This window comes from Bombyx mori, chromosome 13, assembly GCF_030269925.1.
Source record: "Bombyx mori chromosome 13, ASM3026992v2".
Classification (NCBI taxonomy): domain Eukaryota; kingdom Metazoa; phylum Arthropoda; class Insecta; order Lepidoptera; family Bombycidae; genus Bombyx; species Bombyx mori.
In genome coordinates this window covers 11,043,899-11,069,490 of record NC_085119.1, presented here as the reverse complement: position 1 = coordinate 11,069,490, position 25,592 = coordinate 11,043,899, and the positions used below count along the sequence as shown (strand labels likewise).

Sequence of the window (25,592 nt, the reverse complement as noted above, 5' to 3'; positions counted from 1 at the left end):
GAACGTAAAATAGTTAGATGTTTAATAGATAATGGTTCCCAAAATAATTTAATAACTGTCAATTGTTGTAAATTACTTAAATTACCGATTATACCTTTAAATAATTCTTATATTAGAGGTATTGGATTAACCGCTCGCCCGATTCACGGATATGTTTATTTAAATATTGAATCTAGATTTTCTCCTAATAAATATTATATTCACGCTTTAGTAGTAGACTGTATTACAGATAAATTACCCGCTTATTTTATAAATTCCTCAAATATGAATCATATACGTAATTTACCGCTTGCCGATTCAAACTGGAACGTTCCAGGTGTGATTGATATGGTGTTAGGTGCTCAGTTATTTCCATATATATACTTAGGTAATCGTATAGATACTGGCTCACTAGCGCCACCTGCCGTAGAAACAACCTTCGGTTATGTTCTTATGGGTGACGTACCTGAAGTGAGTTACACCGGCATTATGAAACCGCAACATGATAATTTTTCTGTTATAAATGATAATAATACCTCTTTGTGACTATCTAGTACAGTTTATATTGATAATCCACCCGCTTTCGAAAATACTAAAATTCATTCTGCATTCACTTTAAATAAAACTTTCTCATCTATAACGCATAAAGACCTTGAGTCATTTTTACATAAATTTTGGGAATTAGAGGAGATTCCTCATGAGCGTCATCTTAGCCCTGAGGAAGCCGAGTGTGAAAACAAATATATTTCTACAATTACCCGCGATAATGATGGCCGATATACGGTTGAGTTACCATTTAGTAGAAATCCCGCTGACCTTGGCAAGTCTTATACTGTTGCTCACCGCCGTTTTCTTTCGCTCGAACGTAAGTTTGTTCAATTACCCTCACTCCGCGATGATTACGATATCGTTATACAGGATTACATTAGTAAAGGTTATTTAACTGAAATTAACGACACCGCTAAGGAAACCGATAACGGTTATTATATACCGCACCATGCAGTTATCCGCCCAAGCAAGACTACCACTAAACTACGTGTAGTTCTTGATGCTAGTGCTAAAACATCTAGTGGACTGTCACTTAATGACGTCTTGCATACTGGTCCAAATTTACAGGCAGACTTATTTTTGCTTTTACTCCGCTTTCGTTTGTTCCCTGTGGCATTGTGCGCTGATGTGGAACAAATGTACTTACGCATTAGGGTGACCACAGACCACCATAAATATTTAAAAATATTGTACCGCTTTAAAAATGATAAACTTCGCATTTTCGCTTTTAACTGTCTGCCCTTTGGTTTAAAGTCATCACCTTATTTAGCAATGCGTACTATACGTCAATTAGCATCAGAAGAATGTTATCGTTATCCAGAAGCCGCTAGTGTAGCTGAGTCTCAATTATATATAGATGATCTCGTCACATCCCTACACGAAGATATTTCAGCTATCAAACTATCGAAACAACTAATTTCACTCTTTAAATCAGGAGGTTTTAATTTAACAAAATGGGCAAGTAACTCCACTGCCTTTCTTAATAGCCTTCCAGAAACGCACCGCTCTTCTGTAAGCTTCTCTGATGATGCTAATAATACCATGAAAGTTTTAGGCCTTGCATGGCTTCCCGCTAATGACTCATTTTTTATGACGAGCTCAAACACTAATGAAAAGTGCACTAAAAGAACAATATTATCTTTAGTCGCACGCTTGTTCGACGTGCTTGGTTTGGTTGCTCCAGTTATACTGTTCGCTAAATTGCTTATTAAGGAACTCTGGAATTCTAAAATAGACTGGGATGATACACCTCCAGATACAATTATTTACCGCTACTCTTCACTTGTGAAAGAGCTTCCATTGCTTTCAACTATCGCAATACCGCGCCATATTGGAGTTTTTAAAGACTGTGAAGTAAATATTGTTGCATTTTGTGATGCAAGCTTGAACGCTTACGGTTGCGTTGTTTATTTACACATTACAGATCCCACAGGAGATATTACTTTAAGATTATTGTGCTCAAAATCAAAGGTTTCTCCGGTTAAGATAACTACATTAGCTCGCCTTGAGCTTTGTGCCGCTCTTCTTTTGTCAAAATTAGTTAAACTTATTTATAACGCTTATAATTCTTTACATCCTATCACCGCTATATACGCTTTCTCAGATTCTACAATTGCTCTTTCTTGGATTAAATCTTCCCCGCATAGATGGTCAATATTTGTAGGAAACCGCATCGCTCAAATTCAGGAGAATTTATCACCTGACCGCTTTTTTCATATTAATGGTAAGGAAAATCCTAGCGATTGTGTGTCACGAGGTCTTTTACCGTCACAAATTATTAATAACTCGCTTTGGTGGCAGGGTCCTTCTTGGGCCTGCTATCCTATTTCACAATGGCCTATTGAACCTTTTGTACCTTGTAAATCTGGAAGTGACATACCTGAAATGAAAAAATCTGTAACACTTACCGCTTTAACTGTTGTCGAAGATTCCCCAATATATCAACTTGGGTTGAGAATTTCGTCATGGTCAAAACTTCTTCGCTGTGTTGTTTATGTACTTCGATTTATAAGAAAATTACCGCGAAACAAGTTTGTAACCGCATTCGATTTAAATACTGCTGAGAAAGCTATTATTCGAGCTCTTCAAGCTAAATATTTTGGTCATGATATTGCCAGCATTAGAAAATTAGATTTACCTTCGAAAAATATTCGTAAACTTAGTCCATTTATTGACGAAGATGGAATTTTACGTATTCAGGGTAGACTTTCGAGCTCTGATTTACCGTTTGAAACGCAACACCCCGCTTTATTGCCAAAACACGATCACATAATAAATATTATTGTTGATTATTTTCATAATACAAACTTGCACACTGGTCCGGACCTTTTGATGTCCATTATTCGTCAACGCTTTTGGATATTGTCCGCTAGAAACGTTATAAGAAAAAGAGTGCATATGTGTAAATCATGTTTTCGAGTATCACCTTCACACCCAACTCCCATGATGGCTGACCTTCCGTCAAGCCGTGTAATGGAGGCCAAAGCTTTCTGTCACACGGGAGTAGATTACGCGGGCCCATTTAAGATAACGCTTGTACGCAAACGTGGTCATCATTCACAAAAGGCTTACATTTGCCTGTTCGTATGCTTAACGACAAAGGCTATACATATTGAGTTAGCCTCGGATTTGTCAACGGACTCATTTCTTGCCGCTTTCAAACGTTTTATATCTCGTCGAGGTCCAGTTTCTTTCATGTATTCAGATAATGGCACTAATTTTGTTGGCGCAAAGGCTCAGTTAGATGAAATGTATAAACTTCTAGTTTCAAATAATTTTATATCCGCATGGAATGATGAATTAACTAAATACCGAATCATTTGGAAGATGATCCCGCCTCGGGCTCCACATTTTGGAGGTTTATGGGAATCAAACATTAAATCCGTTAAAACTCATTTAAATAGAGTAATAGGCGCACAAATTCTCACTTACGAAGAGATGTTAACTGTGTTGAATCAAGTAGAATGTCTTATGAATTCCAGACCTTTATGTCTTTTATCCGCAGATCCCAACCCCGAAATTCTCACACCCGCACATTTTTTGATGTCCACTCCTTTGCAGTATTTACCCGCGTCTGAATTGTCCGCAAATCAGATGAGTCTAACTAATCGCAAAGCGTTGTTAGATGGTTTGGTTAATTCCTATTGGAGGAAATGGAGATTAGAGTACCTGCATACGTTGCAAGTCAGACAGAAGTGGTGTACATCAGATAACCCCGTGAAGGTTGGGACAGTAGTTCTTATTCATCAAGATGACATTCCACCGCTCCGCTGGCCACTTGGAGTTATACAAGAGGTGTATCCAGGTGCCGATAACATTATACGCGTTGCTTTGGTAAAAACGAAATCTGGATTTCTTAAACGTCCAGTTGTAAAATTATATCCGCTACCGCTAGAATAAATTAGAGTACCGCATGTCATCAACCGCTTCAACTCTACTCGTAAACATTCATGATGGCTTATTATTAATTAAAATTTGTTTCTTTTCAAATAACTTCCCGCTATTTAAGCTTTATGCTTCCTATCTTAGTATCTTTATATATTTGTTGAAAGTCCTGCGAACTTTCAAGGCGGGCAGGATGGTCACGCGGATTTAGTAATGGGATGCTAATGAATTATTGGGATGGCGCCACCTTTGGAGTTTGTCAGTAACTAATTACCGCGACTATCCAAAGCGTGGTTCTACCCGATCGATCACGCTTTACCGCTAGCTGCCTAGATGGCGGCACTTGTATATTGTGTGGTGCTTGAGCTTACGAAAAGCTACGTGAGCTTCGTCACCCCCTCCCGCCGCCCGCGTGCTTCCATCGCCGACGCCCGCACGACAGTCACTGGCAAGGTCTACAGGTGAGTGCAAGTTCTTTTAATTTATTGCCATTTTATTGCTGCTTCCGTGTAATCATTCGCCCGCCCGCTCGCTTATGTGTATTTAATTTATATCTTTAGTTTGATTACTAGCTTTTGTTTACCGCTATATAGTTTTACCGCTCCGCTAATTATAAGTGACAAACATTTGTCACATACCGCTTAGGACGGCTATTTACACGCCTTTCTACAACCCCGCTTTATATGCTCCCGCCGCAGGAGGGCTATTTACACGCCCCCTTGCTACCCCACGTATTGTATACTGATCCTTAAGGAAAGCCCTCAAATGGAATGAGGAATTTTCTAAAACATATTTTCATAAACATTTTTAGACGAAGGTGATGCATGGTTCGAGCTATTGACATACAAATGTCGACAAATCTGTAAGCTGTGACACCCCTAACTTAGGTCTAATTATGACATACCTCGAACAAGTGCGTGAGACATAGCTGTCGACATTATTTCGGAAAAACGCATTAAAATTGTTTTTAATCTACGAATCGGTAATTATTACCCTGAAAAGCATAATAATTGCGATGAAGTATTTTAATTAAATTGTTCGACGGTTATTATAGATGTAAGGTCTGCTTTAATTGTTTTCTTTGTGTTTACAGTACATTAAACAACACGAAACACCCGTAAATATCTAACAACACAAATTTCTTTATTATTCGAATTATAATAATGACTGTATTTATAAGGTTAAGATAGGTTCATTAGTAGTCTTTATTTTATCGGTATATATACTATCAGAAAAGTACTAAAGCGATTTTAAAAATTAGACTGATACATATTATAAATACTATTATTTACTATTTATTTGCGTAATTACTGGTGGTAGGACCTCTTGTGAGTCCGCGCGGGTAGGTACCACCACCCTGCCTATTTCTGCCGTGAAGCACTAATGCGTTGCGGTTTAAAGTGTGGGGCATCCGTTGTAATTATACTTGAGGCCTTAGAACTTATATCTCAAGGTGGGTGGAACATTTACGTTGTAGATTTCTATGGGCTCCAGTAACCACTTAATACCAGGTGGGCTGTGAGCTCGTCCACACATCTAAGCAATAAAAAAAAAAAGCTCTGTGGAATCATTGCCCTTGTCGTTACTTGCGCTAGTTAATGTATATCTATTCTCAATTAAAACAGTTAGAAATGTGTAATGTAAATTTGTTTATTACAAAATGTACAACATTATACATTATACAAATGTACATGAATTTAAAATCTGACCATTTTATTTGTTAATTATCATCTGCAACTGAAACAGACATCAAAGACTCAAGATGGCGTAAATTCGGTCTTCTTTTAAAATTTACATGAACAATTCGACATAGCAATCGTCAAAACTCTTGAGAATCGAAAAGCATTCGTGGCTTGGGTTCCCCCTAAATGAATTATTCCGTCGAGTTGGCGCCCTGTGTTGACGATACCAACTTGACTGAATAGTTTCTTCCCGCTTCCATTATTGTTCACAAACTGTCGCATAAGTTGTATGTTCGTCTCTATATTGCTGACACAATAGTTAACTTGGCAGACACTTTCAATCTAATGTTTGATATTGTCTTTAAGTCATTAATGTATTCCTCGTGACGTCTAAATAGATTTTCTTAATATTATTTATATTCTGTTTTAACGTTTTGTTTTTCGGGATCATCAAATATTATGTGAAACTTGTGTACACTTGGGATTCAAATAAACCTGATATTTCCGATTTTTGAGTGGGGGTTATCGACTGTTACCTCATAAGAAAGAATAAGATTTTTATTTATTTTAATATAATTTTGAAATAAAACAACTTTACCTATATATACGCATAATTTATAAATTTGAAAAGCGCTCAGGAAACACCGTGGAAGGGAAATTCATTCCAAATCTTGATCGCGCGTCGAAAAAAGGTCTCTGGACCTGTGTGGACTGAGTGTGGATGAGCGGGGATGAGGATCATCTTAAAAAGATTCACAAAGTATTCCTCATGGAACAGTCAAAAAAAAGACAAGATATTGAAGCCGTAAAACAAAATTACTTCGCGGCAAGACTTATCCAACCGCGACGGGGCAACCCAAAGCCGCCGTTGCCCGAAACATGTCTTGTCCAATCCCCTGGATTCACTCTCGGTGCTTTTAGGCCTTTCAAGCACCGGTCACCGTCCTCTTCGAACTCCTCGATTACGATGAAGAGTTTGACGAACGATGAACGAACTAACCCACAGACACAGCCCACTGAGTTTGTCGCAAGATCTTCTCAGTTGGTCGCGATTCCGATCCGGTTGTAGATTCTGCGAAGCGCTAATCTTGCTAGGACTAGTGTTGGCAAAATCTCTCAGGTTGAGCCCGTGAACTCACCTACCCGTCCGGGCGTAGCTGGAATAGCCTCTTAGGCTACCAGCAAATAGATAGGAAAAAATAAAATTGCGGCAAAAGCATGATAGTGATGAATACGTAGGCGTGCCGGCTCGTTATAAGTTTTAAGAAAAATTGCTAAAGCCAATAACTAACGTTGTTATTTCGGAAAAGAAACAAAATTCTTAAATTCCTGTTATCAAATGTACAAAAACATAGCAATTCGATTGAGTGAAGTCGTCGTGGCCTAAAGGATAAGACGTCCGGTGCATTCGTATGTAGCGATGCACCGGTGTTCGAATCCCGCAGGTGGGTACCAATTTTCAAATACGTACTCAACAAATTTTAATGTTCACGATTGACTTCCACGGTGAAGGAATAACATCGTGTAATAAAAATCAAACCCGCAAAATTATAATTTGTGTAATTACTAGTGGTAGGACCTCTTGGGAGTCCGCACGGGTAGGTACCACCACCCCGCCTATTTCCGCCGTGAAGCAGTAATGCGTTTCGGTTCGAAGGGTGGGACAGCCGTTGTAACTATACTGAGACCTTAGAACTTATATCTCGAGGTGGGTGGCGCATTTACGTTGTAGATGTCTATGGGCTCCAGCAACCACTTAACACCAGGTGGGCTGTGAGCTCGTCCACCCATCTAAGCAATAAAAAAAAAGAGAATTCAATTAATTTTTTTCATTAATCAGACGGTTTAAGGAGCTCGCGACCTGGTATTAAGTGGTTACCGGAGCCAATAAACATCAACAACATCAATTCCGTCACCTAATTTGAGACTTGAGTTCTAAGTCTCAGTTGTATAATACGACAGCTGCCCTACCCTTCAATCCGGAACACAGTTTGGCTTTGCAGCAGAAATAGGCAGAGTGTTGATGCCGCTATGGGCTCACAAGACGCCTTGCCAGCGATCAGCAGTTCCATTATTATCTGTAAATTAAAATACAATAAGTTTTCACTTTTCTTTTTAGTTTTTAGAAGTACTTTCAGTAAACTAGTAGTAAGCGTATTCCAAAATATACCGTGCGGTTTTACTCTTGACAATAGTATTGTAATAGTTACCTATCTAATCTTAGTTTACCTATCTTTAATAAATTATGCAAATGTATTGCACCGTTAATTTCCCAAATAAATAAAATTCTGACACGTTTTTTTATCAGTCTCAGAACATCCAATTAATTTTGGTTCATTATAGTAAATATGTGCAACTTGACTATCGTATTATGCCGAAGGTCAAGATCATTATCAACATTGTTTGTCGTCTTATTTTTAATGAACGTTTGGAGTAATCAGTGTGCTATTGTTCAATTTAAGTACTAAACTAAGGTGATATTTGCTCAGCAGAAGAAAACTGAAATCAATTAATGAATTCATTGTGATGCTATAGTACATTGTGGTTGTTGTAAATATGCGGAAGTAAGGCAAAATTATTATTGTTAGATTGTTTGACCATTCCCAACTGCTGTCATAATATCATTTAACATTTTAATTAGGATAAGCTGAAAGCCTTATACATTTTAATGCTTCAAATGTAGGTCACAGAACCGGTATCTTGATTATATAACCGGTAGCAAATCTTGATTTTACAAATTATCTGGTCTTTTTTTATTAATGATGAACATTTATTTCAAGTTAAACATCTTTAAAACATACGTGTTGAATGTTTTTTTTTTTTTTTCTACCGTCGTCTTTCAAAAAAACGTCACAGACTTAGGTCTGGTCTAAGAATAATATTTAAATTATTATTTTAGATTTTATTTCTCTTATAAGTACATTTACAATTTTATAAATATAAACTGTAAATACATGAGTAAAAATAGGCAATTCTAATGCTGAAGCATTCTATATCGATCAACTATTAAATGTATGAAGGAAAACATGCAATTCTAATTCCAATGCATACTATATCGACCGATTATTAAATAAACACGTAAAAAATTATATGTGATCGCTCATCGTCATCAGGATATAAAGCCTTGTTATTCTGAGTTCGTGTATTCATAAATCGAGTTTCTGGAACATAAATCGGATTTAGCACACCACAGAACCAGCTAGACGTTCCTTATACCGAGAATCTCAATTAATATGTTAACGATATGGAGGATTGGACAATAGTGCAACCGGGTGCAAGAGTCCTGTCTCATTCCGAGCAGTGTTTTACAGAATATTCATTTAAATGATATATCAGCGTTTATTCCATAAATGTGTAATAAGCTACACATGTATGTAAGTGTAAAACGGGTTCTAGTTGAATATGGATTCGACAATGCATATGTTGTAAAAATATTTTTAAAATAATATAATATTAAAATAAGCGTTCCGCTCGTAGTGAAAGAAGTTCTAGAGTCAACAGACATCGCAACGGGGATATAGCCCGATCACTGGATCTGAGTGACAAATACAATTGCAATTACGAGTCTCCTAATATTTATAATATATAACAACATATGCTTGCTTTGCTTGGAAACGGACAGAAAGATGGTAAGTACCAATACGTAAGCGTACGACAAGTTCTACCAGTACTCAATATAAGAATTAGGGAAGCTAGGAAATAAAGCTATCCGAGGACGTAAGGCTGAATTATGCAAGGCTGAAAACAGTAGCAGCTTGAAGAAGCCGAGAAGCAGAAGAGTCGCATACTCGTAAGTTCTGTTTCACACCCGAATCGAATATCTATCTATATATATAAAAATGAATTGCTGTTTGTTAGTCTCGCTAAAACTCGAGATCGGCTGGACCGATTTGGCTAATTTTGATCTTGAATTATTTGTGGAAGTCCAAAGAAGGTTTAAAAGTATAGATAAATATGAAAACTCTCGGAATTAAATAAAAATTACAATTTTGTTTTTCCTTTGATGTCCCCCCCATCGGACGGATTCCTTTTGTTTGTTTTAAATTTATTTTATACAAAAATTTAGGTCTTTTATTTATCGATTGAGGCATTACGAAGTCAGCCGGGTCAGCTAGTCTATTGATAGAATACAACTAAAGCCTTAACAAATTTACGAATATCAACATGAATAAATTTATTTTTGATTAATTTATCCAAACTTGTTTTTTTAAATTTAAATAACATATTACATACATAAGTTTTGAATAAATAATTAATGAGCATGTTTTGGAAAGTAGATCAGAGCACGTTCTTGTGTAACTGCAGTACGGTTACAAATCAGTTTTTAGTCGCTTAGAGTAGAATGTGCGTCGAAGTAATACGCAAGTTTTGCAATCTAGAACATACCTTCGATAGCTCAGTTGGTAGAGCGGTGGACTGTAGTTGTAAATAAATTGATATCCATAGGTCGCTGGTTCAAATCCGGCTCGAAGGAATCTCTTTTTTGATCGACTTCAAAAAGGGAGGAGGTTCTCAATTCGACGGTAATTTTTATGTGTTATATACCTCAGAACGTGTTTCTAGGTGTATCGGTTTTGATGATTCTTTGTTTATTTGAAATCTGGTACTTCTCAAGTGGTTCTATTGAAATTTTATCAAGATTCCAACCAGTAGTTTCTGAGTTATTCTTTATAACGAAAATTCAATTGACCTCAACTACATTGATGAAAATAAACCACCGAGTTTGGCGCCAGATCCTCTGAGTAGGTTGCAATTCCGATCAGGTGATAGATTTTCCGAAGCACTACTCTTGCCAAAGCTATTGTAAGCAAATTCTCTCAGGTTGAGCCCGTGTGCTCATCTACCTGTCCGCGAGAAGCTGGAATAGCCCTTTAGGCTAGATCCGAATAAGTAAAGAAGAAAAAGATGAAATTGTATCTTTTGTTTAACTCTTTTTTCTATTTAATTATAATACTGTATAATTACAATCATGATAACCTGAGACATCGAGTTTTCCTGACAATCGGTAATTAAGTATTAAATAAAAATAAATTTATAATTCAAACTTGTCTTTCCTTTAGAAGTTTACAAAAACAATTTTTTTTAATTCTTTTCATACATGAGACTTGAGAAGAGAGAAAAAAGAATCTTCTATTTTTCACAAGTCATGCCACTAAGTTATTATAACAAACATTAAATATATTTGTATGATCAAAAATAATATAACATAACATAGCACCCTATACCTTCGAACCTCTACAATTTCGTAATTCAGCCAGTTAAATAAATACTGCAATGGAGCATGCAAAGACCAAATAATTTATTTCTTTTAAATTTAATTCTGCTTTTTACCTTTGGAGAGCACAATTTGTTCCCATTCTAACTGTAATTTTTGGTTAATATATTTAGAAAGTTAGAAATGCCCTCAATCGTATTTAGAAGAGCTGTAACAATGAGCTACGTTTTATGTGGCTTATTAATAAAGAATAATTTCAAAAAATAAAACCATTCATAGAGCAGCAAATAAGATACTTATTTTTTTAATTAAATCTGTTTTGAAGTTGAAGTTTTCATTTGTTTTAATCACAAGTTATATTTTAAAACATTCACTACACCTTCGATAGCTCAGTTGGTAGAGCGGTGGACTGTAGATGTAAGATAATTGGTATCCATAGGTCGCTGGTTCAAATCCGGCTCGAAGGAGTATTTTTTAAACTCACATTTTATATAAGGTTGGGGAAAAATTCACAACATTTTTTAATAAAGTTTATTTACATTTAACTAAAGTATGTAGGTACCATTTTGTTCGATAGCTGTATGCCATCTTGTAGGTAGGGACATGATCCCATTGCTATAGAAATTTTGGGGCTTCTGATCAAAATACCGCGACAATCGTTTTTGGCAGTCCTCTCGTGATGTTAACCTAACACTGCCTAAAGAATTCTGAAGAAACCGAAACAGGTGGAAATCTGAAGGTGCAAGGTCAGGACTATACGGCGGATGCATTAACACCTCCCAGCGAAGCTCTCTTAATTTTTGCTAAGTGGCTAAAGATGTGTGAGGTCTAGTGTTATCATGATGAAAAACCACACCCCTTCTGTTGATTAATTCCGGCCGCTTTCTCTCAACTTCTTGCTTTAATCTCATCAGTTGTTAGCAGTGCCCTTCCAATCCCACCACACACACAGCATCACCTTGTTGCGAGTTAACCCGGGTTTCGCCACAGTCTGCGAAGCCAGACCGGCCTTTGACCACGACCTTTTTCACACGGTCTTGTCAGACGTGATCCACTTTTCATCACCTGTTATCAGCTCCTTCAAAAATGGTTCGGTTTCATTACGTTGTAATAAATAATAAAAAACGGTACACGGTTCTTTAGGTTTCTTTCAGTGAGCTCCTGAGGCACCCAAATATCGAGCTTTTTTGTGTGCCCATTTTTTTTCAATGCGTCAAAACTATTTTGTAGTCAATTCCCAGTTCTTCAGCTACGTCATAAATATTAATATGCCGATCTTGCTCCACTTTTTCAAAAATGGCATCCATTTTATCAGTAATAGGGCGGGCGACCAGAGCGACGTGCATCTTTGACATCAAAATTTCCGGATTGAAAACGCTTAAACCAAATTTGTGCTACTCTCACAAACATCGCACTAGGTCCATAAACATCGCAAATTTTTTTCGCGGCTTTGCATTTTTACCTTTTTTGTAGTAAAATTTTAAAATGTATCAAATTTCTTCATTAGATTCACTCATCTTGACAATACGAAAAATAAATAAAAATCACACATTTTCCTAATGTGAATTTGAAATTATCTTCTTTAAAAATTAAGCTTTTAATGTTACCAATACTAGCCATTTAGCTATAATATTTGTATTTACAAATAGTTTTTTTTTTGTCAGGAGGAAATCACCGGACTTCCGCCCTCCACTGGGGATGGAGGGCGGGGCATATCGGAGTTGAACCGACTAAAACCTCCTGTCGCTCAACAACCAGCATCCAAACCTCGCATGAGGCAGAACTCATGAAAAGGCAAAGGGGGAAAGTGAAGCGTTTAGTGCGGAGCACATCTCTCCCATCACCCTCCCCCTCGGGACGCCGGACTGGCGGTCGTCGGCGCCACGACCACCAGCCCTCTCGGTCAGCAGGCTATCCGAAGCCCGCCTAGATGGCGCCGGTTAGAATGGTCTACCCTCGGAATACTCCGCTGGGTCAGAACCAGCGTGGGTTGAGGATAGCCGGCCTTCCATCACCCGGATGCTCTAGCATAAAACGCGTGCAGAGCAGCTTGCACGTCGTCTTCTTAGGTCCCCTTCGCCGGTCCCCAGGCCGACATGTGAGGGAGACCCGAAACACTTAGAGGGCCAGGACTTGGGCGAAATCCGCGTCCCTGGCCCCGTTACAAATAGTATAGCCAAAGAGATTTTGTTACAAGTTCATACATACTATAATGCGAAAAGACTTTTTCCCCAACCTATTAAGTCAATCCTATTTTATTACTGAATTTTTTTAATTTAGAATTCGCTATTATCCTAATATCGTAGATATATCTTGTCGAAAACTATTATTTGAATTGAGGGGAGATTTTACCGTGTCAACGGGATGAACATTATATGTGTAACGAAACCCATGAACATTTTGTATTGGAAAATGTTTATTCTTTTCTTTAATTATTTTCGTAAAATTTTCCAATATTTTTAATAGTTATTCTACTATTCGGGACGGAGACAAATACAACATAGCAAATACCGTGATAATTGGTCTACCTGTTCTCGAGTTATAAGTGTTCGAACAAACCCAATTTTATTTTATATACATATATAATAAGATTGTGTAAAATAGTTGAATGTAAAACATTAAAATCAATTTATTACGTGGTCCTTCGATAGCTCAGTTGGTAGAGCGGTGGACTGTAGTCGTAATATGTGAATTGGTATCCATAGGTCGCTGGTTCAAATCCGGCTCGAAGGAACTTTTTACGTTTTAAAACAACAACTTTTAGGATTTTTCTCTCATAACTCAATCATCGATATTTTATGTAACAAAACTTGAATCAATGAATCAATGAAACTAAGTCAATGAATCAAATAGAAAATCTTAATAAAATCCATGAAAATAAATAATAGTTTAAAAAAACTAACATTTTCTTAGTGCTATTTTATAGTAGGATTTTCTATAAAAGCGTATTTCAATTTTTTTTTAATATTTTATTGTCATCGGTCCATAATAAGTATACCAAATTTCGAGTTAATCCGACGTATTGAAGGGGGACAAAATCATGCTCAAAGATTCCGTTACAAACATACATACATACGTCTGAAGCTAATAAAAACGTATTAATAAGAGTTGCAGCAGGTTTAAAGATATGATGAGATGAAATGCTCATTTTTTTGGAATAAACGGTACATTATTATTATTAATGGCCTAGTATTGAAAGGACACGACAGTTAACGGTACGCAGCAGCTTGGCTGTGCCCCTAGCATTGCTGACGTCCATGGGCGATGGTAACCACTCACCATCAGGTGGGCCGTATGCTCGTCTGCCTACCAAGGCAATAAAAAAGGCATAGACAATCCGAATTGCGACCACACGACGACACACAACAGACGGACCTATGAAGGCTGACGACGTCGTTTGAATCACATACATTTTGACCGATTTCTCTGCATTTATCTAGTAATTCAACCGAAAAATTGCAATCATTACTTTGTACCAGTGCTCACAGGGTGGTCGATATTCGAATGTAAAGCTAGTTTTATGGTTTAATCTCAAGATTTGAATGTTGAACTATAATAATAATAATAAAAGCCTTTATTCAGACGCAAAAGATATTTACAAATAATAAACTTAAATTAACGACTCTGCCGAGTCGATGACATCGACAACTTCGTCTGTTTGCCCGTTGCTGTTTGAATGTTGAACTAACTACAGTCTAAATGTTTATCAAAATTATTATTAACCGTGATTACTATACATATAATCGAAGCATCGGAAACCTTAGAATGAAAATTAAAAAACGCGAAATTAAATTGCAAAAGCAATATTAATTACGTCTTTTGTTTTGTTATTGACATATTTACTTGAAATGTTTGTAAAACAGCTGTTCTCTTTTTTCATTGCAAATCAAGAATTTCCTTTGTTCACTAAAACCGTAATGACTACTAATAATTGAAGAGAAATGAAACAGGTTGAACAGAAAATGGTTTAGCCTTTGACTATTTAAAAATACAGTCAAAATCTGTTATAACGACATCGAAGGGACTGCTCATATTCAGTCGTAAAAACCGATAGTCATAACAACCGGTGATGTTTAATGTGTATCGTGCAAGTACAAACAAATCGATAGGGAATTATTGGAAAAATATATTTACATAATACGCGATTTTTCTTCAATATTAATTTGTTTTCTTTTTCTTTGCGACATTTTGAAAGTTTCACGAATAACTCCACAAAGTTTTGGTGCGTCTTGTGTATAAGTAACAAACTAACTGACGAGATATGAAGAAGTGGGCTTTGACTCTACCGCATGCACGTGTTTTGTTTCTAAGAATTAGAAAAGCCCTACACTAAATTAAATCCTATTGTTTTCTTTCGTGATTTTAATAGCCATTGAAGACAAATGTGGATACCTATTCAAATTGTTTACAATACAGCTTAGCCGGTCGTTCTAACAGATCTAATTCTCCGCAATATTAGTTAAATGTGGTCGTTTTATGAGGTATGTCGTTATTAGCAATGTCGTATAAAGCAATGTTTTTAATAAGGCGGTCATATAGCATTCAGCCGGGACCTTTGTTCTAGGTTATTATAACCGGCATGTTGTTCTAAACGATGTCGCAGTAAACGGTTTTGACTGTAGATGTTTACCATGAATCCCACAAAATGATTGATATATCTTAAATAGATAAATTACGTTGGAAAGTTCAATATTCAAAACTAAGAATAGTAATAGTAATACTGCAGTAGTGGTGAGTAAATATTATAATGATGTTTCGAATTAATTAAAAAGGAATAGGATGGAACAAGGGCATAATTCCATAAACACGACATTTCTGTGCAATTCTACTAAATCTATTCGAGCATACATGAACATAATGTAACTGCCAGAACGAGGTTATTAACATGCTTTTATTCGCTTGAATATCTATAACTAAGGGTAGCTTTAATCTTTTTTCCGTACCTAATTTCTGGCAGGCTAATGGACTGTTCCAGCTTCGCGCGGACGGGCAAATAAGCTCACGGGCACAACCTGCGAAAATTTGCTAACGCCATTCCTAGCGAGAGCAGTGCTTCGAAGAATTTACCACCGGATCCGAATCGCGATCCATTGAGAAGATCTGGCGAAAAACTTAGTGAGCTGTGTCTATGGATAGTTCAACGAGGAGAACGTAATAAGGACCGGCTTCAAACGTAAAATTGGCATACGTATCAAAGTCCGATCACAATACATTAATATCCTAACCTTAATCACGAGGAGTCTAAAATATATTCGTCACTTTTTTAGTTCTGGTTGCAGTTTAATGTTGTTTTCTCAGTTTTTATTTTATTTTACGATAGTTAAAATTGTCAAAATCATGAACAAAAGGAAATCCTTCGAGCCGGATTTGAACCAGCGACCTATGGATACCAATTATCTTACAACTACAGTCCACCGCTCTACCAACTGAGCTATCGAAGGTACACGACATAATGCCAAATTTGCTTATACATTGATAGCCAAAATAAAATAAATTAAAATTCACATCTTAAACATACTATTACGCGAATCAAACAGATGAGTCGTCTATTATCAAAGGTGGCAATCTGTGCATTTGGACAAAAAAATGTTATTGATATGTCAATACAGATTGATCTCCTTCAAAGAATACGGTTCAAAACCTGCATTAAATAAAGGTTAATACTTAACCTGTTATTTATCTAAGATGTCGTTCAGAAGAGTTTTGTGACTGCCAATGGAATACAAAGTCAATAATTCGTTTTTCTGATTTACCAATAATTGTCCAAAAGTCACATTGCCGGCTTTGATAATAGTCGACTCAGATAAAGATTTCACAATTGATAACGAAATTTATCGACTTGAAACTAAAAGAGACTTACTTTGCATTTTAAAACGTTTAAAAAACAAACTGATCGATTGCAATGCGTTGTTAATATTAAGGTAATTAAAATGTAGCCTATTAATACTAATTATGTGTTTTATGTTTAGTATTATCTGTCGCTCACTCTAACTGGCGCCATCTAGGCGGGCTTCGGATAGCCTGCCGACCGAGAGGGCTGGTGGTCGTGGCGCCGACGACCGCCGGTCCGGCGTCCCGAGGGGGAGGGTGATGGGAGAGATGTGCTCCGCACTAAGCGCTTCACTTTCCCCCCTTTGCCTTTTCATGAGTTCTGTCTCATGCGAGGTTTGGACGTTGGTTGTTGAGCGACAGGAGGTTTTAGTCAGTTAGACTCTAACATGCCCCGCCCTCCATCCCCAGTTGAGGGCGGAAGTCCAGCGATTTACTCCTGACCAGAAAAAAAAAAGTATTATCTGTCAACGTCAAACGCTTCGAATTACGGGTACGATTTTTCTACCAATTTTAGTACTAGTTTGCTTAATTAGGCTCAATTTTTTTCACTTTGACGATTGAACAAACTAAGGGTCCACTTGATGTCGAATATTTAACCGGAGTCCATAGAGACCACAACTTAGTCCCCCCCCCCTACCCCCAAGACGTGAAGTCTAAATCTTAATTGTATAGTAGGACGGGTGTCTTGGACCTCAAACGGTAACTTATTAACCACCTCTTGAGAGAAATAGATAGTGGTTGGTGGTAGAATATATTACATAAACATACTGTACTACTGATACTTAAGAAGATTCCTGTGAGAGTTTATCTAAAGACAATTCACTCATTCACTCACACAACGCTCACACAATTCACTCTTTAATTAAACACACATTCTATTTAGCATTTAGTATGTTTTTTTTGGTTATCTTTTGTGTTTATCACTGTCGTTTTACATGCTTCTTTTTCTTTTTTCATTGTCTTTTTCCGTCTTCCTCCAAATAGAAAGGCGTTTTACCTAGGTGTTATACATACCATTACAATAAGTTAAATAGAACTAGGTGAGCAAATCGATTAAAATAAATTAGTGTACCTACATAATTCCTTACAGCGAGTGATAGTCACAACAAAGCTTGGCCGGGATTCGCCAATAATTTAATAACAAGTAGCCTGTATTAGTGCGCAGATGTCGGTGATGCGTTTTTCATGCTGCATAATAATATTTGCTAATGAAGTTAAAATTCATTTATCCAAAAGAATACATTATTTCAACAAAAAACCACCAGTATTCTTTTTGATGTATTTTGCGGTATCTTTCTTGTCTGTTTTATTAAGTTTTATTTTCAAGTGCATAGTAGATATTTATTTACTTAATTAATAACTAACATAAAGTTACTATATTATACTAGCTTTTGCGTGACTTCGTCCGCGTGGAATAGTTACTTTGTGATAACCCTAAATTTTACCCGCGACTTCATTTACGTAGAAGGTGAAAATATTTTGAATAATAGAATGTTAAGGAGCTATTTAAGGTACCAAAATCACGGTTTTAAACTGACTTCAAAGAGGAGGCTATCAATTCGACCACTTTTTTTAATTTAGGTATGTTCACCGATTTCTCGAGAATGCTTGAATCGATTCTGATCATTCTTTTTTTTTATTCGAAAGGGTAGACTTCCCGAATGGTCCTGTGATCATCAGTATCAGGAGCTAATTATGGAATCCTAGAGATATCCAGAAAAATCTACAATTTTCAAAGCCTATCTTGAAGTGATTTGAGTGTGTCTTGTTATTCTTGCTTGTATTGGAGTGATGTAGGCAAAAATAAAAGAGAAACCGTTCAAGTCGACAATTCGTGTAATACTGTCATAATTTAGTGTGTGCAGTTACAAATATAAGGTTAGGCGAGCTGCACACTACACCCCAACCACATTTAAAAAAAAATATATATATTCTTGTCATTATTATGTGCCGCCGCGCACTGGCCAGCCGGCGTCTTATACATCATCATTACGCGCTTGATCATTGTTTTGCTGCGATGTTAATATTGTAATGAATAACGTATTTATTTGGTTAGGGATTAATATCATCTTCATAAAAACACCTTCACAAATAATGCTTTATTTTATTATAGAAACAATTTGGTTAGCATAAAAAAGTTTATGGTGAGCCAACCTTAAAATATCGATATATCGCGGACGTTTAAACTTTTAAAGGGGAGTAATTCTGTCATACATTGTTTTAGCGAAACTCACACTCACGCAGCGCACACAGCGAAAGCTATGAAAAGGGGAAAAAACGATTTTGAAACAATATTTATTAGCTCCGCTCGTATTAGTCTCAGCGTTATGTTATATAGCCTATAGCCTTCCTCAATAAATGGGCTATCTAACAATGAAATAATTTTTCAAACCAGACCAGTAGTTCCTGAGATTAGCGCGTTCAACCAAATAAACACTTTAGCTTTATAATATTAGTATAGTTAGATTATTTCACTTACTATATCACTCATTTGTTTGAAAAAAGAATTGTTGTCTCTTGGTATCTTTAGTTCGCGTGTTTTAATTGGCTTTTGTTTTAAGATTTATTTTTAATTGTAGAAACAACTTTATAAGAGCAATAATTTTATTATAGGCGGAAATTTGCAGATGATTTCACGACTCATCTAGTGTAAAAGAGTTTTAGGAAACAACAGCAGCACAAAATATAAGTTTAATTTTCCTATTCACATCGAAACATTAGAAGTATTCAAGTCTTAGTAACATTCGCATAGCGTCTACAATAATACTTCAAGCACATGATAATTTTGCAGATATATGTAGGAAGGCGATATCAATTCATTCGACTATAATATTATTATGGCGTTACTAAGAGATTCGCTGGAATATGGGCAGTAGCAGCACTAGCCACAGTATTTATTATTATTATATCGGTATACTACCTTCGCCTCGATACTCATATCTCATGGTGAGTGGCGGCACGTGATGTCTATGGACTCCAGTACACCATTTTACATCACGAAGATCATGAGATCGTACTTCGAAATGCGATTTTACGCGGCTTAATTTCCTCATCATGGAAGGCTTTTGTGCATATAATAACACGTTGTTCTTCAATTCGAATAGAATTTATACTATACTTATAATACTTAAAGTATTGAAATTTCACTTAATATTTAAAAGTTTGTAAACTCGTTAAGTTACGAAAGCTGTCCGTTACCGCAACGCGTCGGAAACGCTCCGACTATCGTCCGATCGACGCGACAGTTTCTATTCAAATTACCTACCACAAGACCACGTTAAAATTTAATTACTACTTTGCCCACGCTTTGAAACGTAACCATTGCTAGCTCGCTAGGAGTTTTAATTTTATTCCCGCGATGTAACAAACCAATGGATATTGTTTTTATGTTTTTCTTGGACTGTGAACTCGATTCACAACAAAATTAGCATTTTGTAGTAGAATTAAGCACAAAAAGACACGCCATTGTTTCCGGAAGCAGTGTGCGTGCAGTGAAAAGTTCACTAAAGATATTTTTGTTGTTATAAAACATGTCGGAAATACAGCTACGGTTTTATTATGTTGTTACTTAAAATTTCAAATGTCTTTATAACTGAATTATCCCATTTTAACCGAGTAGCATAACCTATTTGTTCGTAAAAAATGTTTAGTTAAATTTTTCATTATTAATGGCATCACACACACTTGTCTTTCCAAGTTCGACTGCACACGGTAACTATGCTTGTGCGATATGTATCATCTATGAGTGACGATACTCAAGTGGCCAGTATGCTTGTCTTCAAAGGCAATAAGAATCCTTTTGTAATTATTTATTTTTCAGTACAGAAGGTACATAATGTGTGGTATCGTTCATTTTCCGAAGCCTTGGCAATAGTTTGGTGGTAGGACCTCTTGTGAGTCCGCACGGTTATGTACCACCACCCTGTCTATTTCTGCCGTGAAGTAGTAATGAGTTTCGGTTTGAAGGGTGCGGCAGCCGCTGTAACTATATTGAGACCTTAGAACTTATATCTCAAGGTGGCTGGCGCATTTACGTTGTAGATGTCTATGGGCTCCAGAAACCACTTAACAACAAGGTGGGCTGTGAGCTCGTCCACCCATCTAAGCAATAAATAAAAAAAGTTTGATTTATTCTTGTAGAACTCATCTGGTGGGAGTTTATATAGTATAATTACATAATATATATAGTATATATTAGGTATACAAATTACATAAAAAAACAAACATGCAAATTTTTTTTTTAAATACGTACAGTACCAAAATTTAACGGAGGCCAATCATTTTTAATCTATGCTAAAACTTGAAAACTTGTATTGAAGTTCTTTTACTTTTGTAAGTTTTTAAGTGTAATTTAATTAAAAATAGATACTAACCGAAATCGCACCCTTAAACAAACAAGAAGAACAGTAGCACCATCTTTACACCCTAAGCTACTCCCAATAATGGGAGCTCACCTTATGCTGGTTCGGCTGTTAAAGGGTTTTTTTTTATAAAGTATGTAAGGAATGCGCTGATAATAATATAGTCGAAACGGTAAAGATATAGTACTTAAGTAATCGTATTGTCTACATATTGCATGAAAGCGCAACATATACCAAACTTTAACTTCCCTTGAGACCGTTGAAACTAATCGTCAGCTGTTTCTCAACTCTAGAATATGCCGCGCAATGATAAATTATTAAGATTTTTGTAAGTTTTTTATTTTATTTTAATGAAAAACCCTAAAATCCCATATCTCTCTTGAAAGCTCGTCATCCAAAACAATACACCGAAATTTGTACTTCATAGTGGTACGATTTCTGATTTAGTAGGTACATCACCACGACTACTTAGTCTAAGTGATGAAATGTTAAATACGTTAAAACGCAAGCCTTACCTCGTACTAAAATATTAATTCGGTAATTTGACAGCTATCATACTAAAGGGCACCACTCAAAGATCAAACATGAGCTCGTAAAATAATTCAGGGGCGGTCCGACACTTAGCATAAGGTCAAACTGACATTTTGTATAGCATTTACGCCGCCGACAATTCATAAGGTAAGGCAACTGACGTCACGCAATGAAAAATTTAGAGATACGACATTGTTTATCGATAACAATTATTTAAAAAAAATAGAGTGTACTACATGAAAACAAAACAACGTCGCGTTTAACTATTAATAAAGTCGAAATTTTCGGAAAATATATTATAGCAATTACTATCTACCATATTGTAAGCAAAAAACAGATAAAATAAATTAATAAATAAGTTTTTTTAGAAAACGCAAAAATGTGTTTGTTCGTTAGTGATTCTTTTTTCGTTGATAGACCTGCTGAGTGGACCTGATGGATGCCTCATAGATTACTTTTATTCGGAAAACATATCATGGGTTGAACCTTGTGAACTATAAACTACTAACTGCCTCTGTAGTCTTTGGATTCGAAGCCACAGTAATATTCTGGATAAACTTAATTTTTTTTTACTTTTGAAAATTTATTTTTCCTTAGCCATCGTTTGAAATTAATCGTGAAACATTAACAAAAAATCTTTTTTTTCGTTTCACAGTATATCAGTTATATTGAGTAATAAATTTCTATTCGCAAGCTTTTATGAAACGTTTTAGAGAATTTCCGTAATGGAATCTAAAAAAATATTCCTTCGAGCCGGATTTGAACCAGCGACCTATGGATACCAATTATCTTACATCTACAGTCCACCGCTCTACCAACTGAGCTATCGAAGGCATATATTACAATTTAAAATTTGCTTACACGTCCACAACATTTTAATATACAGACATACTGTGTTATGTAATAAATTAAACTAGAGGTCCCGCAGTAGTCGAAATTCGACTATAATTAATTGGAATTGAAGTTTGTACACTATTATGATTGTATTTTATACTTCTATAATCACAAATCTCGCCAAGACTACACTATAAAAAATATTAACAAAGACAAACAATATTTAATCTATTCTCAATTTGACAACAGACGTCACGAACAAAAGTTTGACATAGTATCTTCGATCAATAATAGTACTATTGATCGAAGCATAGTATGCATGCGTGTGTGCGTCAAATACATGGTATGTAGTGTGTGTAATGTTTTCTTTATTGATTTAATGTATCTTTTATGCATTATTTAAAAAATATATTAGCATTGTGCACTTCTTCCCTATATTCTCTCTATGTGTGGAAAATTTCATACTCCTCCGTCCGCGCAATTTTCGTAAAAAGGGATACAAAGTTTTTGCTTCACGTATTAATATATAGATGACTGTGTATCATAGAAATATTCTTCCAACATTTGTCTATAGGTACTAGCATTAAAACGGAATCATCGTGTAACAAACAATGCTTTCGTAACTAAGTTTAAATGAAACAAGAGAAAATTCCCTTGTTTATCTCGTGAAGACTATTATAAATTTATTACTTTAATCGTTCGTGTTCACAAAAATTCTAATGTATTCGAAACGTTTCAAATAATGAAATGAGAGTTGTAAACCTCAGATGTGACTGTAAAGTAAGTAATTGCGCTTTATTCAGCACCAATATTATAATAAAACAAAACAAATTAAGAACATTGAGACTATCATATACATATAATAAAATAACCATAGTTAAATAAATATATATTTGCTTCAGCAGCAGCTGAGGTTTTCTCTCTGTCTCTCTCTCTCTCTCTTCCTCGTAATTCATCCCACAGGGCGGTGGAGTGAGCTTTCCTTATTTTTCTTCTCCATTTCACTCCGTATGTGACATCATCGTCAGTAACATTGCTTTCCCTCTTGCCCTTTAGCACTACATATTTCACCTTGTATGGGGGTTCACTCTAGGTCTCCGACCGGGGAGGTCGAGCTACACTGCCAAATTCCCGACGTAGTCTGGTGTCCTCCTTTTTACGTGACCATACAATCTCAGCCTTACTCTCTTCCAACTTGTCGACGATGTCACCACGTAAGTCGAAGTTGTCAAAAATTTTAATTATTAAAAGAACATTTACCAAATACTTTAAAATCATTTAATAAATTCGATTAATTAGAATGTAATGAAAGTAAATAAAAGCATACATTAGTGTTGTCGTTGCCCTGACCTCAAAAAATTAAATTGTTTAAAGTTAAAGTGTTTCAAATCGCACTGTTCTTTACTCATAACAACGTGGACAGATTCACCGAGTTAATTGTTAACATTAAATAATATCAAAATATTTTCCTCTTATTTTCGTATGGTCTGTGTGTCAAACACCATAATCTTACAACAAATTTCTTAAACGTCGATCAAATCCATTTAAGTCATATCACTCAAAAATACTTGTGCTAATTTTACGACGGGGCCTAATTAAGTCAATCTCCCATTAAATCCCCCTTTCTTAGCGACTCGTCTCGTCTGAAGGCGCATAAAACGCGAGAAAACCTAATGCCATTTCACGCTGGAGTAAACCTTTCTCTCGGAGTTAACGTCTATTTAAACTCAGCTTAACTTAATCGATCGAGAAGGCCTTAATTATGGCTTTATCTTAACAACAATGAGGATCGAACTCGGAGGATTTAAATCTACTTGAGTTAAGAATGATACGAAGCTTGAAGCAGCCGAAGTTTTCGAATGAAAATTTAAAAAAAAAACATTCTTTTTTACAATTTTGAAAATCACAAAACAAATACCTTTTTTTAACATACTGTTTTCTGTTACATAATGAAAGATACAAAGTACTTATTACTAATTATTACTAACTATTAGTAAGTACTTATTATTAAGTACTTCGTTACTTACTTCTGTAGTTGGTTAATGGTTTTTAATGGTAAAAAAATGGTTTTTATTTATTTAAAAACCATTTTTTTAATATGGATTATCTGTTTATAAGTGTAACATTAATTAATTTTTTATGTATTTATTAAAAAATCTTTGATTCCCAAACAAAGATCTGTCAAAATATTTTGTACTCAAGAATTTAATCAAGGCGGTAAGGAATACCAAGCAACACCCAAGAATTTCATATCAGCAATGACACGTCGAGAGTTCGTGAAGTAACAGAATATTCGTTATTATTATACAGCAGGTCGGGGAAGATTTGTCTAAAGGCATTATCGTTAAACCGCTAACCTGCAGCGACGCCATATTAATATTCATAATCGGAGATCCTCACCGCGCTATGCTAACAGCCGACTTGAAACTGGAGATGTTAATATATTATGACACATTCCTTTGGATATAATTATATTTAGAGTTACTTGACGATAATAAATGCGGATGAATACGAAAATGCACTAAGGGGATTACAATCATTTGTAAATAGCCGTGTATAATTGCAACATATTTACTAACAAACACAAAATACAAAAACAAAAACGATTTTAAACCAAACATTAAAACATCCAAAACGTAAGATAAATATATTTTAAAAGAGTAAAGGTGACTTGCGTTTCGCTGCCCACCGGGACCACAAACCCTAATTACATGTGAAACAATACTCAGACTTATTTTTACCCATTTTGTGCTCAATCATAATTACCAGCTCCTTCCTGAGGGAGCATTGTTATGGAAAATCATCGTTTCGTTTTCACCGGCTCGTTGTTACCGAAAAATATTTACCTTTACGGTTTCCGTGGAATTAGGTTTATATTTGAATAGACATTCACTCTTAAAATTCGCTTGTTTGGATTCTTCACACAAAAATACATTTTAAATTTCGTACCTTACTCGTTGTTGCGTATTGGAACTTGCACGGTATAGGAGGTCGAACGTTTTGTGAAACTTAATTATGTATTTGCTAATTCGTGTCTGAGTGTTATTATATTTTTCTTATACCACAGCAGATAGTGTTAGCTTCGAGCTATGGAATGCAAAACATTAATTTATTGATTGAAACAAAAATATATCACATTAAAAGTCCTAAAATATTAATGTAATATCTGCTGATTCTTTTTTAATTTTTTATCAAGGCTCGTCATAAATATCATAAACTTAATAT

General features: G+C 35.7%; 5 non-coding genes across 5 annotated transcripts; 3 read left to right on the top strand and 2 right to left on the bottom strand.

Annotated features, from left to right (window-relative positions):
- Positions 1–9,979: 9,979 nt before the first annotated feature.
- On the top strand, positions 9,980–10,068 carry TRNAY-GUA (transfer RNA tyrosine (anticodon GUA)). Its single transcript is given in 2 exon segments — positions 9,980–10,016; positions 10,033–10,068. It is a non-coding gene; the product is annotated as a tRNA-Tyr (tRNA).
- A 1,119-nt stretch (positions 10,069–11,187) lies between these two features.
- Positions 11,188–11,276, top strand: TRNAY-GUA (transfer RNA tyrosine (anticodon GUA)). The gene is given in 2 exon segments: positions 11,188–11,224; positions 11,241–11,276. It is a non-coding gene; the product is annotated as a tRNA-Tyr (tRNA).
- A 2,174-nt stretch (positions 11,277–13,450) lies between these two features.
- TRNAY-GUA (transfer RNA tyrosine (anticodon GUA)) lies at positions 13,451–13,542 on the top strand. The gene is given in 2 exon segments: positions 13,451–13,487; positions 13,507–13,542. It is a non-coding gene; the product is annotated as a tRNA-Tyr (tRNA).
- Positions 13,543–16,161: 2,619 nt separating this feature from the next.
- On the bottom strand, positions 16,162–16,250 carry TRNAY-GUA (transfer RNA tyrosine (anticodon GUA)). The gene is given in 2 exon segments: positions 16,162–16,197; positions 16,214–16,250. It is a non-coding gene; the product is annotated as a tRNA-Tyr (tRNA).
- A 6,027-nt stretch (positions 16,251–22,277) lies between these two features.
- Positions 22,278–22,366, bottom strand: TRNAY-GUA (transfer RNA tyrosine (anticodon GUA)). Its single transcript is given in 2 exon segments — positions 22,278–22,313; positions 22,330–22,366. It is a non-coding gene; the product is annotated as a tRNA-Tyr (tRNA).
- Between the last annotated feature and the right edge of the window lie 3,226 nt (positions 22,367–25,592).